This window comes from Paroedura picta, chromosome 10, assembly GCF_049243985.1.
Source record: "Paroedura picta isolate Pp20150507F chromosome 10, Ppicta_v3.0, whole genome shotgun sequence".
In the NCBI taxonomy this organism is placed as follows: domain Eukaryota; kingdom Metazoa; phylum Chordata; class Lepidosauria; order Squamata; family Gekkonidae; genus Paroedura; species Paroedura picta.
Window position 1 is genome coordinate 26,754,847 of NC_135378.1, and position 18,180 is coordinate 26,773,026.

Genomic DNA, 18,180 nt, shown 5'->3' on the forward strand with positions numbered 1-18,180 from the left:
CTTGACAATTTTACTGAGGCCCGGGGGGGGGGGGGAGTCTTTTGCAGAGGGATGTTGCCGCTACCTGAGCCCCTGCTCCACTTGTTTTCATGCTGGCGCCTCTGACTTCCTGCCACCTGCTGGGGAGCGCTGCCAGCAGCAGCTGCACAGTGCCACGCCGAGGGGGAGCCCCAGCCATGGCGGCCACTGGAAAGCAGCAAAGGTGAGCTGGCAGCAGAGTGACAGGGCAGCCCTCAAGGCAGCAGCTGGGGAGGAGGACGAGGAGGGGCCGCGGCCCGGTACTGACTAATCTACGGACCGATACCAGTCCCCAGACCGGGGGTTGGGAACCACCGACCTAGAGGATGTCCTCACCCCCTCAGAGGGAGAACACCCTGGTTGAGAAAGCTTGCCCCAGAGGAACACAAACTGCTGGGAAGGTTCAACAAAGTAAATTTCCAATATTATCGCACAGTGAAAACCAACAGCTTGAAATGACTTTCTTCCCTACGCTGTGATCTGCATGCAAAAATAACATTTGCAATTCCATTTCTTCTTACAGTTCCTTGGCCATTTATTCTAGGACATAATGCTAGACAGCTTTATTGCTCAGTGATCCATGGCTCACATTCATTTTAGCCTTATTTATATACAATATCTGAATACTGCTAAGTAATCAAAAGTAATTAGATTTAGGATTGTGAAGGGCTCTATTTTTGATATGGACCACACAACGAATGGATCATGGATATGGCATTTATACTGGTTCCACCTATACAACCCAAGTCCCATGCAAGATGATCTTTAATTCATTCATTTCCTCAGCTGTTCAACGGCATCCTGGACGAACAAGGCTTCATCAAATTCTTATTTATTTGTTGACTCAAAGAAGATAACAGAGTGCAAATCACGGCAATAAAACAGAATAAGAAGAAAGAAGAAGAGTTGGGATTTATACCCCGCGTTTCACTACCTGAAGGAGTCTCAAAGCAGCTTACAACTGCCTTCCCTTCCTCTCCCCACAGCAGACACCCTATGAGGTAGGTGGGGCTGAGAGAGCTCTGAGACAAACTGGTCTGTGAGAACAGCTCTAACAGGACTGTGAGTAGCCCAAGGGCATCCTGCAGGCTGCATATAGAGAAACGGGGACTCAAACCTGGCCGTCACTCTTAACCACTACACCAGACTGTCCGGGGCCCTGTCCGTCCAGGTCGACCCTGATTGGCCCTCCCCCTCCAGCTTCCCCCTCCCTCCTTGCCTGCTAGAAGCCTTGGGGCTGTGGCCTCCATTGTCGCCCACGAGGAGAGAGGCAGCAACAGGGCTTTGCGGCCTGCAGGTTCACTCCTGCTGGGAGGGAGCCGGGTGAGGAAGCTTGGAGCCTCCCTGTGGACCACAAAGCCCGGTCGCTGCCAGCAGGGAGGTCTTTCCACTCCCTTCAGCCCACTTTGCGGGCCAAAGGGAGCCGCTGCCACCCTCACACGCCCTCCTGCCCCTTTCAAAGCCCATTTTTTAAATGGGCTTTGATACTAGTTGTGCTATAAATTAGGTGCACCCTCGTGGGGCACAAACATGTGTCCCTGCCACTGCAGCTGCGGCAAAGGGACTTGGAAGTTCAGTGCTCCCACACCCCTCACCGCAGCTACTATCCCTCCTCATTCGTCTCTCACCCCAGTAAGCAATACCACGACCCCTGGACCCTCCCTTTCCCTTTCCCTACCAAGCAATGCTGCAACACTACAAGGCAACTCAGCAGAACAAAAGGGGAAAGCCCTTTCAAGGGTTAAACGTGATGTGCACACTAGCAAGCTATCGTCTCTCTTCTGGTAGAGGCAACAGAAAGAGCATCCAGATAGCGGGTACAAACGCCAGGTCATGCTCTTTCTGAGACATTTATTAGGGTTGCCAGCTCTGAATTGGGAAATACCTGGAGACTTTGGGGGTGAAGTTGTAAGTGTGTGGGGGGGAGGATTTGGGGCAGGGCAGCACCTCAGAGGAGTATAGTGCTGTGGAGTCCACCCTCCAACGCAGCCATTTTCTCCAGGGGAATAGATTTCTGTCAACAGGAGATGCGCTATAATTCCAGGTGACCCCCCCTAGTCCCACCTGAGGACTGGCATCCCTGTGCAGCCATTCTCCTGTGCCGTGGGAGCTTCCTGCTTTTCAATCGGGGGGGGAGGGGGAGGATCCCGGCATGGAACCAGCCACGGATAGATTAGAGATGTCCTTGTAAGCAAACATTTCTAATAACAAGGCGGACACTGAAATGCTCAGTTTACACTCTATCTGCAGTGCACAGATGGCCTTGAAATCCAGGGCTCAGCGCTCAATTTGCTACCATGTTAGGCAAATTAATCCACAACTAAATATAGTGCCTTTTGTGAATATTCATCTAGCAAGCTTTAGTTAATCTTCAATGCACACTCTGGGGTGTTATGTCACTCACCAACTCCTTGCAAAGGCTGCTGGGAACATTTCTTTCCTGCAACATTTTTGGGGGACGTAAGTCTGTCCCACTGCTTTTTAGTGAACCCAGTTTTCAAAGCCAAAGTATCAGCTCTATTAATGTGATTCTACAAAGTGCAGGAATTCTAGGAAAAAGCCAATCAGGCAACACTGAGGTTTTAAAAACAGGACTTTATTATTTAACAAAATGCAGCTCTGAACCCAGTAGCAGAACCTCACAGAAGGGATCTCTTCTCTCTTCCAACACCAGCTTCTGCAAATCATAATATCTAGGATTATCCTCTAACAGGGGGGGTTTTAGGCATTATTAGCTGCCAATATTTAAAGGTTATAACAACACACAGCTTTGGCCATCTAATAAGCAACGACAAGAACATTAGATTCCCAAGTGGTCTTGTTAGGCAGCCACAGAGAGATCTGCTGTAGGGGTCTTTCTCCGAGAAGCGGAAGGGACTTAAAGCCCAATTTAAATAACCAAGAGACAGAGAATTTTGAGACCCACCCTCCCAGTGCTTCTGTTGACTAGTGAGTTAAAGGGATTCAAATGATTATGATCCATACAATGGATCACAGAAGCTGTCCTCAGAATCGAACATTTCGGAATAATTCGTAGGCATGCTGTAATATACATGGCGAACCAGCTAAATCCCTCACTGTATTCCCTTCAAAGAACACGATTTTCAAGTTGCAGAACCCAGAGCAGGTTCACTACAGAACTGTAGTCTTCAGGCCTAACTCGTTACAAGACACGGCTCCCTCAAAGAACCTGCACGACAAAATGGACTGCACACTTGGCGGTAGTGGAAACACAGTGGTTTCAGTAAACAAAGCCCCCCCCCCCAAATTCCAGAGGCATTTCAAGTTGAAAGAACACTTGCATGGTGAAAATCACCTCCATTATGAGACTTCTTAGTAAATGACCTCTGTTTCTGGTCTCCCTGTGTTGTCTAAATGCTGTTTCCACAGCTAATGAAGAAAACATCTGGCTTTAATGTTTCACATTCTGAAACCTGCTATTAATGCGCTGCATTTGGTTAAGAATCCAAAATTACACCCTAATTTTATCATAACAGCAAACCAGCTGGATTTCCCCCTTAAAACCATTTAGGAGCAATTAAATAGTGTTGAAAAATTCTACCACTCCCTACCCCTTCTCCTTCTCTCTCTCTCTCTGAGCGTGTGTGTGTGTGTGTGTGTGTGTGTGTGTGTGTGTGAGAAAGAGAGAGAGAGAGAGAATATACAAAAATACTAGCATGTAAGCCTATGAAACTTACCCCCATATAAAAGGTAGCCCTGAGCTTCTATGAAAAAAAGCACATTGTTGTTGTTTTGCCTATTAAAACAGAGCTGTTAGCCTCATTGCTGTTTGGTGCCAAGGAAACTCTAAAACAGGGGTGGGCAAACTGTGGCCCTCCAGATGTCTATAGACTACAATTTCCACTTTTTTACCATGCCCCTCCCCTTCCCACCCTCTTCAGGCCCATCATTGGCCATTTTAAGAGAGGGGGGGTCAACAAAACCATATATGGTCATATAATCACCGGATAAATATTTAACCCATTTTAATTAATTAAAAATTAAAAATTAATTAACTCCAGGAAACCCCAGGGTCGTCATGAAACCCTGATTGTGAAAGCTTGCACTAATGTCCAGCTACTATAATGAAACAGGAACCTCAGCTATAACTGAACTAAAAGGAAAGCTTCTGTGTTACTTTTGATGTGTTAAAGCAGTCCCTCTATTTTCCCTCAGCTGTTTGTTTCTTCTGCAGTTATCCTTCTCTTTATGTAAGAAAACTCAGTTTCCATAACAGACGCCCAGATGGCCCAGCCTTTTCTGTTACTCTGTCTGGGTTTATATCTAGCAGCCCAGCAATCTCTGACAGTCAATTCATCTCAGTTTCCTCTTAATCAAACTGAGCCTTCTATAGACAACTGGCAGTTAAATTACCTCTGTTGTGAATTCCTGAGCATTTAAGTCAGGCTTTCTCAACCAGGGTTTTGTGAATGTGGGGAAGTTAATTAATATTTATATATTTTTTTGAATTTGCTAAACATTTACCAGGTGATATGATCATATATGGTCATGTTCACCTGCTCCCCCCCTCTCAAAATGGCCAACCATGGGCCTAGAGGGGATGGGAAGGGGAGGGGTCCCGGATGGGCATCTACACAGCTGTGCTTCCCAACCATATTCTGCAGGATTGCACAACTTCTGGGGTTTCTTGAAGGCTAAAGAATATTTGGGGGGCCTCTCAACAGTAAAAACATTGAGAACAGCTGACGAAAGTGAACCATGCATCATTGTTAATTATTAGAATAAGTAAAGACTTTTTTAGAAAGAATTCTGCACTGAAAACTGATTTGTTCTGCATCTTCAATTATGCAATGTACATGTGCTTGTTTTACATAATTTATTCTGCTTTTTTATAAACCAAAGGAAAACGAAAGAGTCACATGTAGCAACTGAAGCTTTGCCCTTGTGCTTCCCTGTTGATTGGAAAAGCCAGCTTAATCCCTCCTCTCGTTTCCAAGATTACACTAGGTGCTGCTCACACAATTCCAAATCTATTTCTACAACATTAAGGGATAGAGACTGACTGTGCTTTTCAATTGAAACTCAAATTTTTATCTCGAGAGGCCTGTTCCAAATTCTGTGATTACAGAATACACAGCGTGAATTGTAACTGCCACAGCATACAGGAAAATATTTCTACGACACAAAGTGGTTATTTACTGGTATTTGTTCTGATACTTATACCTTACTCTTGTGCCAATGGAGACCCAAAGTGACTTATAATTTTGTTTTCCCTTTCCCCCAATTAATCCTAACACAACCCTGTGAGATAGGTTGGGACAAACATAAATTGGTTTAAGTTCATCCAGGAGGTATGAGATATTATCATATCTATTGGTGCCAAGGAGGACCAGAATGTGAGCTCCACTACTAGACAGGAAGTATATAAAAAGCAGTTATTAACAAGATCTTACTGCCGAAAGCACTTTGTGCCAATGAGCAGAATTCGGTGCTCAGCACCAGTCTGTCTTCTAGAATGCAGAGGCATGGTGTGCTCTGACTAAATGGGATTTAGTTTTGTGACCTCACAATCAGAAATCTAGAGGTAAGCAAAAATGTGTTGGATTTAAAAATAGCCATACAAGTATGTGCACAACAGTGACCAATCTACTGGCTCTCGGGCATATTCATCTCTAAAGAGGGTGGAAGAATCACAAAACCACCATTGGCCTACTTCTTGGGGCAAATTCTAGGCAAACGTCCTGATGGCCAAATCCAAACTGAAACCTACCTCTCATCCGTCAAAACATTACCTTTGTTGGTTATGTTTCATAACCATCCAAATGTACTTTGATACAAATCTTCTGTCCTTTTCTAATTTTCGTCCAAGAGGGCAAACCGTGGGGGGAGGAAAACAGGGAGTCCTACACTGCTTGGAGACGTTTCTCTGAAATGCTGTCTGATATTCCTTTTTCCTTACAACCCATCCATCAATGGACTACTCAAAGCTTTTTATCATGAATTCCTTCTCTGGGCCGAGTTATCAGCACAGAGCAGGCTTCAGGATTTAAATTTTAAAAGGGGGCAATCCTCAAAATATAAGAGACCAGAGATTAAAGACACTTCCAGACAAGCATGGAGGGGAAGGGGAGGGCATATCTCTGTCAAACATATAAGATCCGAACTGAATTTCTGTATTCCCTTCCTATCTGAAGTCGGGTTTGTGGTCAGCGACACAAGCCTCTCGGTGTCGGCTCACAGCCCTCTCTCTGGCCTTGGATGAGCTGGCTAAAGGACCAGCCCACGTTGCAGGTTAGATTCCGATTTAAAGTTGAGTTTTGTGAGCCATTGAGACCCCCGCTAAGGAAAAAAGCGGATAGAAAACACCTAAAAAAAAAAAAAACAGACAGCAGAAAAATTGAAATTTTATCTTAAGGATTATATTAGCGCTAGCCCCAAGTGGCATTATCTTATAACCAATCAATGGGCAGGTCAGAAAGGTTAATTGTACCTTTCATTTATTTTTTAAAATGTTTTATGGAGAGAAAGAGTTGGTTTTTATACCCCATTGTTTTCTGCCAGAAGGAGTCTTAAAGTGGTTTACAATCACCTTCTCTGCACAAGAGGCACCCTGCGAGGTAGGTAAGCCTGAAAGAGCCCTGGTGTTACTGCTCATTGAGAACTTTTCTAACAGGACTGTGAACTAGCCCAAGGTCACCCAGCTGGCGACATGTGGAGGAGCAAGGAATCAAACCCAGCTCACCAGATTAGAATGGAAAACCAAAACCCAACCTAACCAGAAACATTAGGAACCCAAAGGTTGAGCTGCAAAAATAATTTTTAAAAAATTACAAATATTTATTACATAGAGTACACTAGTTCAACATATTAAAAACATAGTCATCATAACTTTTAAAATATCACATTTCTAACTGCACATGGAACAGACCAACACAGAATAGACCAAATGAGTTTCGACCCCAAGGGGTCTTCCTCAGTGGTCAAATTATTGCGAGGAATGCACCCATGTATAAAATCAAAATCAAAAGGCTTGCTGGGTGGCAAAGAAAAATCTGTCAGGTGCTGCTCCAACAAGTCTTTCTAAATGTAAAGGTCTCTGATTTGGAGCCCACCTTCTAAAAGATGCACTTCCAGAGGCCACCACCCTCTGCTTTTGCCCAGCTCTCAATCACCAGGGCATTCACACAGGTGTCAGAAAATGGGACAGGCCTTGGCTTCCCAGATCTCTTCTGTTCTCACTGCTTTCTGCAAATGTGCGCAAGTATGCAACAGCGACACATGGACAGAGTTTCGCAGAAACACCCGGGGATAGCAACATGAGCACCAAAGCTTTTTGTTGTCATCCTGGAGTCTCAGATGCAGGGCAGCTTTGAAGTCTTTCACAGTCCCAAGAAAGGAATACGCCTCCTCTCTTAGGTTTACAAACAAGAGGGGGCAGCTCCTCTGGCAGCAACTCACAATGGCTCGGATTGGACAAGGGCTGATGGCACAGGTGTAGGTGAGGACACCAGACATGCCCGTGCCAATATTGTCTGAAGGTGAGCTGGGCATCGGCACCCTTCTCCTTCCAGTCCCCCCGGCTGTTGTATAGGTGCCTTGGCCTTGTACAGAGGACACAGGGAGCATCTGAAGTGCTGATTCAGGATCACCAATAAAACACAAAGCAACACCCTGTACGTTCACACGGCCATGCTTCCAAGGTTTGCAAAGTGTCCATTGCAACCAGCTGCAAATTCTGTGTATAAATTCTCTGTACAGGATCGCTAGAATTTTGCCATGTTGCCTTTCCTCAATAACATTCGAGGTATCTGAAAAGCACACCGCTTGCACTTAAGGAGAGATTCGGGTATCAGCTACAGACTTGAAAATCGTAGCTTTCCCCAACAGCAAAGCCATCATCTCACAAAACAGCCAACCTCCTGGCTGTCGGGAGCAGAGCGATTCTTTTCCCCCAGCTCAGATGCCAAGCACAATATCACGAGCTTGCTTGATTGTCATGTTATGTCAAAGGGCAGGAAGGGGAAAAGAAAACAACTCCTATTATGTCTCAGTGCCACTCTACCCGCCCTGCTTCCTCTTATCAGTGCGGAGATGGAGAAAGCCAGAGACAGAGAAAGAACTGCAGAGCACAGCAAAACAGACAGCTCGAGGCCAGCTCGAGGCCTTGACTGCAGAAAGAGCACTAAGCATAATAGGAAAAGTATGAAAATTAGCCGTTACAATCCCATATATCGTCACAGTCACTGCGCGTACATGACATTTTGCCTGCCTTAAATGCAGAAATAAAAGAACTGATCATACAAGTCATAGTATGTCTTTAGAGCTGCCCACTCTGAGCTGGGAACTACCTGGAGGTTTGGGGGGCGGAGCCTGGGAAAGGTGAGCTATGGGGAGGGGAGGAATCTGAGTAGGATACAATGCCACAGAGTCCACCTTCTAAAGCAGCCAGTTTCCTGCAGGGGAAGTGATCTTGGTTGTCTAAAGGTCAACTGTAACAGCAGGAGAGCTCAAGATACAACCTAGAAATTGGCAATGCTATTTAACAGTGCAGTCCTATGCTGAACTATTTTAATCTAAATCCAATGAAATCAACGGGGCTTAGACTGGAGTGACTGCACAGAACTACCATGTAAACATGAATGCTCATGCACTAGGAAGAATTTCCTGGCCTTGCCCTCACTGTTGATTTACACTGTAAAGGAAAATACTTTTTATCTGAGGTAACTGTTAAGCTCCCACCTAAAGTGGGAATAGCCTTACAACGTATCTAGATCCCGAGAGACTAACAATTATGTGGTCAGGCTCTATGGTACATGCCAGCGAAGAACTTCCAAGTATTGTGCAGCGCCCCAGGAAAATGACTGGCCCATCCTGTTTGCATTTCTGCTGCTTCCATTTATTATTTTTAGGGAAAGCCTCCAAGTTACTGAGATTTTTTCAAACAGGTTTCTGGCTTTACTTCACATTCTCTTTCACTAACATTTGGGACGGGCAATTTCTTTTGCACCGCAAACAAGAGCTAAAAGAAAAAATATATATATATATAGAAAGACTTCCATGGGAAATAAACAGAGAGGTCTGAAAAGAATGGTTTTCTTGAAACACTCTTCCTTTATGGGTCTAGGCATCCTTATCCAGGCCAGGCCAGAAATCAGCGGAAGTGATAACATGTCTCTAGGAAGGGCGTTACTAGTTAGGTCACAAAGAACTAGATGACTGACCGAAAGAACAGTAATAATCTGCAAACTAAACTCGCATAGACTCTGGCTGAGCCTCAGTTATATGTTTTGTACCATTATTTTTTAAGCCTTTTGTAGATCATAGAATCATAAAATCATAGAGTTGGAAGGAACCTCCTGGGTCATCTAGTCCAACCCCCTGCACTATGCAGGACACTCACAATATATATATAGCTATAGCTACTAAGACTGCTTGTCTGAAGAGGAGACTGGTATGGGTGGAGGAGGGCTCTCAAAACCTTTCTTCTGCCGCCATTTTTTTCCTGAGAAAAAGCCACCCTGAGGCACTTGTACCTTATAGAGGAAGATTAAATTGTACTTGCATTTCCCCCAGATAGGCATGCCAGGCTCCAAGTGGGTCCTGGCGATTCCTGGAATTAGAGGTCTACAGAGATCAGTTCCCTTGGAGAAATGGATGCTTGGGAGGGCGGACTCTACTCCATTGCCCCCCACTGAGGTCCCTGTCCTCCCCAGGCTCCATCCCCAATCTCTAGGAGTTTCCCAACCGGGATCTGGCAACTCTAAACCCACCTCCACCCAAATCCTCTGCAGGTGATCAAAGGGGACGGACAATCCTATTCCCAGAAGAAGGGGCCAACAGGAAAAAGCCAAGAAAGGAAGGGCTCATGAAGAGTCTCCCTCCCCACAAACTGTGCCTTCCCTGCCAGGGTGGGAGATGAGGAGAGAAACAGCTCTGCAGCTGCACTTGGGAAAAGGAAGAAATGTCCTTTAAAATACAGGCAGAAGAAAGCATGACGCCTGTGTGCCACTCAGTGCTTGAAGTCTGGAGCTTCTCTCACCAGTGGAAACCCAAACTATCTTACATTCTTTCTCCTCTTTTCCATTTTCCTCTCTTAACAAGGCTGTGAAGAGGTTAGGCGGAGTAAAGAATTCAAACTGGGGTTACCCGCGATCTAGGGTTGCCCATTGGAAGGTGTGTAGGTGGGGTGTGGGGATAGTGGTGCCAGCAGAAGGTGGGGGGGGCACCTAGGGATTTGGGGGTGGAGCCTGAGAGAACAGGGACCTTGGTGGGGTACAATGCCACAGAATCCACCCTCCAAACTATGCATTTTCTCTAGGGCAGCCTTTCTCAATTTTTTTTTCCATTGAGAAACCCCTGAAACATTCTTCAGGCTTCAAGAAACCCCAAAGATGGTGCGATTATGCAGTATATATTTGGGAAGCATAACTGTGTACACGTCCACCCCTTCCCACCTCCTCCAGACCCATCATTGGCCATTGGGGGGGCGGTCAACATGATCATATACAGTCACATCACCCGATAAATATTTAACAAATTTTTAAAAATATATATTAAAATTAATTAACATATAGTGTTTTACTGTTTGGTATTTTGTATTGGTCATTGGCCGAAATCAATCAATCAATCTCTCTCTCTCTCTCCATCTATCCATCCATCCATCCATCCATCCCATTTGGGAAACCTTTCCAGGGCCATCAAGAAACCCCAGTGGTTCATGAAACCCTGGTTGAGAAAGCCTGCTGTAGGAGAACTGATCTCTGTAGCCTGGAGATCCAGAGGATCCTCAGGTCCCACTGGGAGGCTGGCATTCCCTGATTTGAAATCGGGTCTCCCAGTTCCTATTTTGATCCCTCCAACCACCACGCAAACCTGGCTCTGCATCACACTGCTACGCCATTTGAGCTTTACAGGGATGTTGAAGGCACAACAGCTCTAGTTTGATTGCATAGTACCGTCAAAATAATCCTGCGGTAACCCTGAAGTACACAGAATTTTGGCCTTTACATTTCTAGAGTAAAGAAGCCCGTGGATGGTCAAGTTCGGTGCCCTTCTAATTCTGAGCAACGTAGACTGCGTTTGAACAGACTCACCAAAATCAATGGGGCTCATTGTTGATTCAATAACCTTCCCTCTGTACAAGGCAGTGCTGTTGTTGTTCCAGCAACAGCTAATGGAAAGAATTGTGCCTCAGAAAGCCAGAGGCAAACAGACTGAGGCCTTTGGAAGCCAAGAAACAAAGACAAGGACAAACAGACAAGGTTTTGGGCAGCTAAGCTTTCTGTTCGCAAACAAAGTAAACTGACCCAGCACTATGGAAACCCCAGAACGGATGGGCTTGCTTAAGTGACCTCTTACCCTCAAACGGACCCCCTGAGCAGAGTAAGAAGTCATCAGTTTGCAGGGCAACGCTATACAAGAGGATGAATCGGTAATGGTCAGGGGCACACCTGGACTATGGCCCAGACCATGCGGGATGCGGAAATTTCAGTGGCACCCCCTTTTCAGTAGAACAACATGGAACATACATGGCGTGTCTCTGGTTCCACACAGTCGCCCTGTCCTGCAATAAGAAGTGAACTGGGGTTAACTGGTTAGAGAAATAGGGAATACAGATCCAGTTCAGTTACATTTCCCTATAGAAGAAGAAGAGGAAGAAGAGTTGGTTCTTATATGCCGCTTTTCTCTAACCGAAGGAGGCTCAAAGCGGCTTACAGTTGCCTTTCTTTTCCTCTCCCCACAACAGACACCCTGTGACGTGGGTGAGGCTGAGAGAGCCCTGATATCACTGCTTGGTCAGAACAGTTTTATCAGTGCCGTGGCGAGCCCAAGGTCACCCAGCTGGCTGCATGTGGGGGAGTGCAGAATCGAACCTGGCATGCCAGATTAGAAGTCCACATTCCTAACCAGTACACCAAATTGGCTCTCATGTTGCTTTTATTCCTTTAAACCCAGTAGTTCAATTACTTTGCATTATTTCATTCATTCATTCATTCATTCATTCATTCATTCAATTTCTATTTTACACTCTGTTTTTTAACTACCCAAAAGAATTTTCAAGGAAAGCTGACAAACACCTTCCTTTTCCTCTCCCCACAATAGAAACCCTGTGAAGTAGGTGGGGCTGAGAAAACTTTAACGAACTGCTCTGGGAGAACAGTTCTAAGAGAACTGTGATTGGCCCAAGGTCACACAGTTGGCTGTATGTGGAGGAGTGGGAAATCAAACCCAGTTCTCCAGATTAGAGACTACCATTCTTTAATCACTACACCATGCTGGCTCTCAGCAGATGACTCTTCTGTAGCTTTTTTCTGTACTTCAAAGCACTTCACACACTCTCCTTATGACAACCCTGTAAGACATCAGTAATATTTGCCACACATTGCTTATGGATCAGTGGCAGAGCCTTTGCTTTGTATGTAGAAGGTCACAAGTTCAGACCCAGGCAGCTGTCAAGAGATTCTATAGACCCTGGAGAGTTGCTGTAAATTCTCAGCCAAATGAAACAGTTCCCCACCTTGCTACGTCACTTAGACCCAGTTTGGTGTAGCAGTTAAGAACGGTGGCTTCTAATCTGGTTAGCCAGATTTGAGTCCCCGCTCCTCAACCTGCAGCCAGCTGGGTGACCTAGAAGAAATTGCCTCAACATAGTACAAATAGACATTTGGTATTGACAGAGGGAAATTATTTGATAGTCTTAAATAACTGGATAACCGTTTACACAAATCAATATGCCTTAGATTAAAGCATCCAAGTTTATTCTCAGAGGACAGTTTACAAAGACTACTTTAGCTAGGAACCCTCCCTCCACCTCCCTCCCTCCCTCTCTGTATGTGTGTGTGTGTGTGTGTGTGTGTGTGTGTGTGTGTATATACACACACACACACACACACACACATTGATGATCTCATATATATTCTACATAAAGCTTCAATTAATAATGAGATAATATGGGAAGACCTTTGTGAAATTCTATTAACATTCCTCCTATTGCCCATATATAAAACCTGGCAGAGCAATTTCACCAGAACACCAAAACCAAACCATTCCTGCCATGTCTTTGCAGATATAACTAGCAAAAGTGTGCATGCACACAAAAAACTATACCCAGAATTAAATGTTGTTGGTCTTAAAAGGCACAGTTGGACCCGGCATAGTGGGTGGCTTTCCTGGTGATCTCACATTCTTGGCCACCTTCCTCAGTTTCATTTGCTTCTCCTTTACCTGCACCTCTCTGCATTAGAAGAAGAAGAAGAAGAGTTGGTTCTTATATGTCGCTTTTCTCTACCCGAAGGAGGCTCAAAGCGGCTTACAGTCGCCTTCCCATTCCTCTCCCTATTACCCACAGCTCTTCATGCCACTTATTTATCTGGTCCAGTGTCACAGTGGGCCTGTGTTTAAATTTGAAGGCATTTCTTGATATTGGCCAGCCACTATTGGCTTAGCAGCTCCAATGTCACAGAAGGCCTTCCAATCGTAATCAGAGGCCTGTCCAGCAGCAAGAAGAAATTCCCCTGGATTCTAATCATTTCTTGGTTATCTGGGGTAGAAACGGCATGCAAACTCGGGGAGTTTTGTTTGGGTGGAAGCATGAGTCAATTTTGGATATGCAATATCAAATCAATTGCCATCTGCACTTGCGTCCGTTTAAGGGGTTGCCTGTTTGGACCGGACCCAAGAAGTCTCTAGACAAGCAGCGATGGCCGGGCACGATTCTGGATCTCACCCCCAACTCACAGGGTTTCAAAAACACTTTAATTCTCATACCCTGACCGGCAGAAGGAGTTGTGTAATAGCCACATAGACGAGACTTGCAGTGATCAGCCTGTACCTCAAACTAAGGCCTAAGCAACAAAAAGCAGCTGAAATGGAGAAATAAAACGGGTTGATGTGCTGATAGTGAACTTCCAGTGTCGCATTGGTGCAGCCAGCAAAAACTGATGCACAGTCCAAATAAATCTCGAACAAAATATTTTAAAAGACTCTTGATTTGCTTTAATGCCGGGGGGCTGCTTCATGGGAGCCGGTCAATTTCTGCTTTCATGAAACCGACTGTTTGTAAACCTGAGTTCTGCAGCCCTGCTTCTTTGAAGCCAAGCATCCTGGGGTGAGGGGAGAGCTACACAGGTTTAAAAGAACAATGCCTGAATAACCAGGTGAATGAGTTCCTGCCTAAGAAAGTGAATCGTTTTTGGAATCAGGGAGAGCAACGGCGACAGTCCTGTGGGAACAGAAGACACCCATCTGCACCAGAGAGCCTAATTACCAATCCATATAACAACACACAAAAATGGCAACTGCAGTTTATCCTTATTACCAGCAGGCCCAAATGATAGCGTCACAGATGAGATCAAGCACGGCACACAGTAAGCCTGCTTCCTACCCCTGTCTTCGTTTCCCACTGGCAAGCCACCATCACGCAGTCTGAAGAAAGAGGCTGCCCGAAGGAGAAAATACAAGCCGTGCAAATGAGGCGGACAGAGGAGCCAAATGAATCTGTCAGTTCATCACAGTGATATGCAGAAGCAATGGCCAGCGGCACCCCACCCACCTTCCCAGCCATAAAAACACAGAAAATTCTCAGTCAAATGGAACAGATTTCCCACTCTATTCCGTCATTTAGAGCCAATGTGGTGTAGTGGTTACGAGGAGCAGCCTCTAACCTCGAGAACTGGGTTTGATTCCCCATCCTCCTCAACATACAGCCAGCGGGCCTTTTATACCCCTGAGTAGCCTTTGACCCTTGGCCACACCCACAGCCCACCCACTTGACATGGCTGAAGGTCACAAGAGCCAGCTTGGTGTAGTGGTTAGGAGCGCTGACTTCTGATCCGGGGAACCGGGTATGATTCCCCACTCCTCCCCCACATGCAGCCAGCTGGGTGACCTTGGGCTCGCCACAGCACTGATAAAACTGTTCTGACCGAGCAGTGATATCAGGGCTCTCTCAGCCTCACCCACCTCACAGGGTGTCTGTTGTGGGGAGAGGAAAGGGAAGGCGACTGTAAGCCGCTTTGAGACTCCTCTGGGTAGAGAAAAGCAGCATATAAGAACCAACCCTTCTTCTTCTACAAGACTGGGCCATGTAAATCCAAACACCTCCCAATTCACCTGATCCACTAGACCAGCAACTCCCTCCAGTCTTCATCACACCATCATTCATACTTATATACCCTACTAACAGTAACAAAAGTTGTAGAACCTACAAGAGCACAGTAGTAAAAAGTCAAGGATTTATATGCATCACTACAACATGCATTGTTTTCTGCTAAACTGATGGGCATTATAGCCCTGTGGTTGCCAAGCAACCATTTGACTGGTACGTCTAGGCTGAAAAGTGGAAACAAGACAAGATGAATGTTGTCACCTTTGACATGCCCACCACTCTGAGACTGCTAGAGTAATACGGTGTCACTCACAAGGTTATAGCTGTCACTCAGCTAAATCATTCTTCAGTCCACCTTCTATAAAAAACATAAGAACATCAACTCCGCTTGTTATAAGGGAAGCAGATTAATGGGTGAAATGCTTCAGAAGAGCCTGATCCTAATTTCATGACATGGGGAATCTCCTCTTGAATGTGCCCTTTGGACAATTTACAAGTCTGCCTGCTTTCATATTAGCAGGCCTGTGCAGGTACATCTTTGTGGCTCTGGCCCCAGCCTGGTGAAATGAGATCCCGAAGAGCTGAGGGCCCTGATGGAGCTATCAACAGTCTGCAGGGCCTGCAAGATGGAGCTCTTCCGCCAGGCTTTTGGTTGAGGCCGGGAGAGATGCTGGGGTCCCGCCTTACATCAATTTGCCAAGCCTAGATGTTGATTAGTATATCTGACAGCCAGGCAGTTACATCGTACGCCATTACTGGCGGGATATGGGTGACGGGAGAGAGAGTTGGGGAGGTATTTTCTGATTTTTATATGCCATTTTGTTGTCTTTAGTTTGTATGTGGTTTTAGGGTTAATGGGGGGGAGTTGTTGGTTTTACTGTTTTATTGTATTTGGATCTTTGCCTTTTGATTTCTGTAAGCCGCCCCGAGCCGACGCATTGGGAGGGACAGGTTATAAATTCAATGATAAAACATTTTTTAAAACATTACTGCCCTTTTATATTGGATGAGCCCCCATATACTCTTTAAGTCAAAATCCTATTTTTCTTGTAGCTTCCCATATACTTCTGTCCTCAACACATGTCGGGCTGAAGACAATATTAACAGCCACGTGATACAGCCCTCCTGTGATTGTACTAGGAGCTTATTCTGAACATGTATACCTTGGTCTGTGATCCTAAACAAGCAAACTAATTTGGAAATCAGTTTGAATTAATGCAACAAAACTTGCATTCGACAAAAGGCACTCGGATTGGTGCAATAACAATACAGTGATTCCTAGAGGCAGAATATTCCATCTATACGAAGAGCCCACACCATCAGAAAATCCTCTCTAACATTTAAGTGGAACCTCCTTTCCTGTCATTTGAATTCATTGCTCCCTCTTCAACAGGTCTACCTTTTACTTAATTAAACACAGCCATTGTCTTTGCCCTCCTCTTCTCCAAGCCACACAAACCCAACTCTCTCAACATCTCCTCTTAAGACATGGATTCCAGTCCCTCAACCATCCTAGTTACCGCTCTATGAATACATTCCAACTTGTCCGTATCCTTCTTGAACTGCAGTGCCCAGAACTGGACACAATATTCCCAATAAGGTCTAACCAATATGGCACAGATTGGTATTATAACTTCCCTTGCTCTACATTCTATGTTCCTAGCAATGAAGCCTAGTATTAGGGTTGGGCGATTCGGCACCCGAAGTGGCCAGTTGCTCCCGATGTAGCACGAGGGGGGCAGGGGAGGCGCGGCCATCAGCACACCAGCAGGCACACACATGCAGGTGCCCAACCCTACCTAGTATCTCATTATCCTCCTTTGCTGCCATATTGCACTGTTGGCTCATATTCAACCTGTTGTCCACCAGAACTCCTAAGTCCCTTTCACATTTGTAATGCAAAGCTTCCCCAAAACTTAATGTAATCTCAATGATATCAAGGGCATAGTATTTTGAATATCTGTTTGTGACCTACTAGCGTCTGACCAAAATTCCCATACATTCCAGGACTCCCTACACTCTGCTACTTTCCAAATGACTCATAGGACTAGTTTCTGCCTGCAGTTCCATGGTCCTTGATATGCGGTATGGCTGTCTCAGAAATGTAAAACAAGCTCTTGAAAGCTTGTCCTTTAGACATGAGCATTCTGAACTTTAAAAAAAATGACAACTGAGCTTTGATTAAGGGTCTCCAAGAAGGCAACTTCTTCTCAGACAACTCATATGCATTCTACTAATTAAGAATAAAGGCATCACTTGCAATTTCAAAGTCAATTATAGTCCTGGAACTTTGCCAAGGTAACCGCCAGGACCAGCTGGCTTACATTTGTGTCGGAAAATCCTTAATCTGAAAGACAGAAGAGAAAGAAAAAGAAAGGACTGTGAATGGATGGTGAGTTTCTTGCTTGCCCTTTCAGTCTTTCATGACTAATTTCTGGTTCTTTCAGTAGCATTTCTGTGCTGTCATCCGATTTTCCAATACAGAGGGTTAAGTGGAAGGGTGACTTTTTCCCCAACACGTGAAAGGGTCAGCAACACTTGAACCCAAGCCACGGGTAGTCAAACCGCAGCCCTCCAGATGTCCATGGACTACAATTCCCATGAGCTCCTGCTATCAAATGCATTTCCGGGAGAGCTGAGGGTCCTGACAGAGATGTCAAAGTTCCACAGGGGCTGCAAGACTAAGCGTTTGGTTGAGGCTTAGGGGAATGGAAAGATTTTGCCCCTTCTCCAAGTGCCTGACTAGAACAACATCCCTGGAGAAATGGCTGTGTGTGTGTGTGTGTGTGTGTGTGTGTGTGTGTGTGTAAAGGATAGGAAGGGTGAAGACTGGTGTGAGGGGAGGGTTTTCAGGGTTTTAGGATTTTATGGTGCTTGTTGTATTTTAACCTATTGTTGTAAGCTGCCTAGAAATTGAATAAATATAAATAAAATAAAGACATGGACGTTTGTTTCCAAGCACCAGTTTCCAGAGCTACTAGATTAAAAATCACATTATAAAGATTCGGCACTTATGAGAAATGAATCAAGGCTGATTAGCATTTCAATTCACTGGATTTCAGGTGGTGTTTATAGTTGTTTGTGCCGGTGAACAA

General features: G+C 45.2%; 1 protein-coding gene across 11 annotated transcripts in view; it reads right to left on the reverse strand.

The window, feature by feature from the left end:
* Positions 1-18,180, reverse strand: part of APBB2 (amyloid beta precursor protein binding family B member 2) — a 164,884-nt gene that overhangs the window by 122,275 nt on the left and 24,429 nt on the right. Inside the window, exon 2 of one of the 11 annotated variants that reach the window (XM_077301756.1) lies at positions 17,410-17,432. The exons of the other annotated variants lie outside the window; for them this stretch is intronic. The gene's annotated coding sequence lies outside the window, so the exon portion shown is untranslated. The remainder of the gene's footprint in view (positions 1-17,409; positions 17,433-18,180) is intronic. 11 annotated transcript variants of the gene reach the window in all.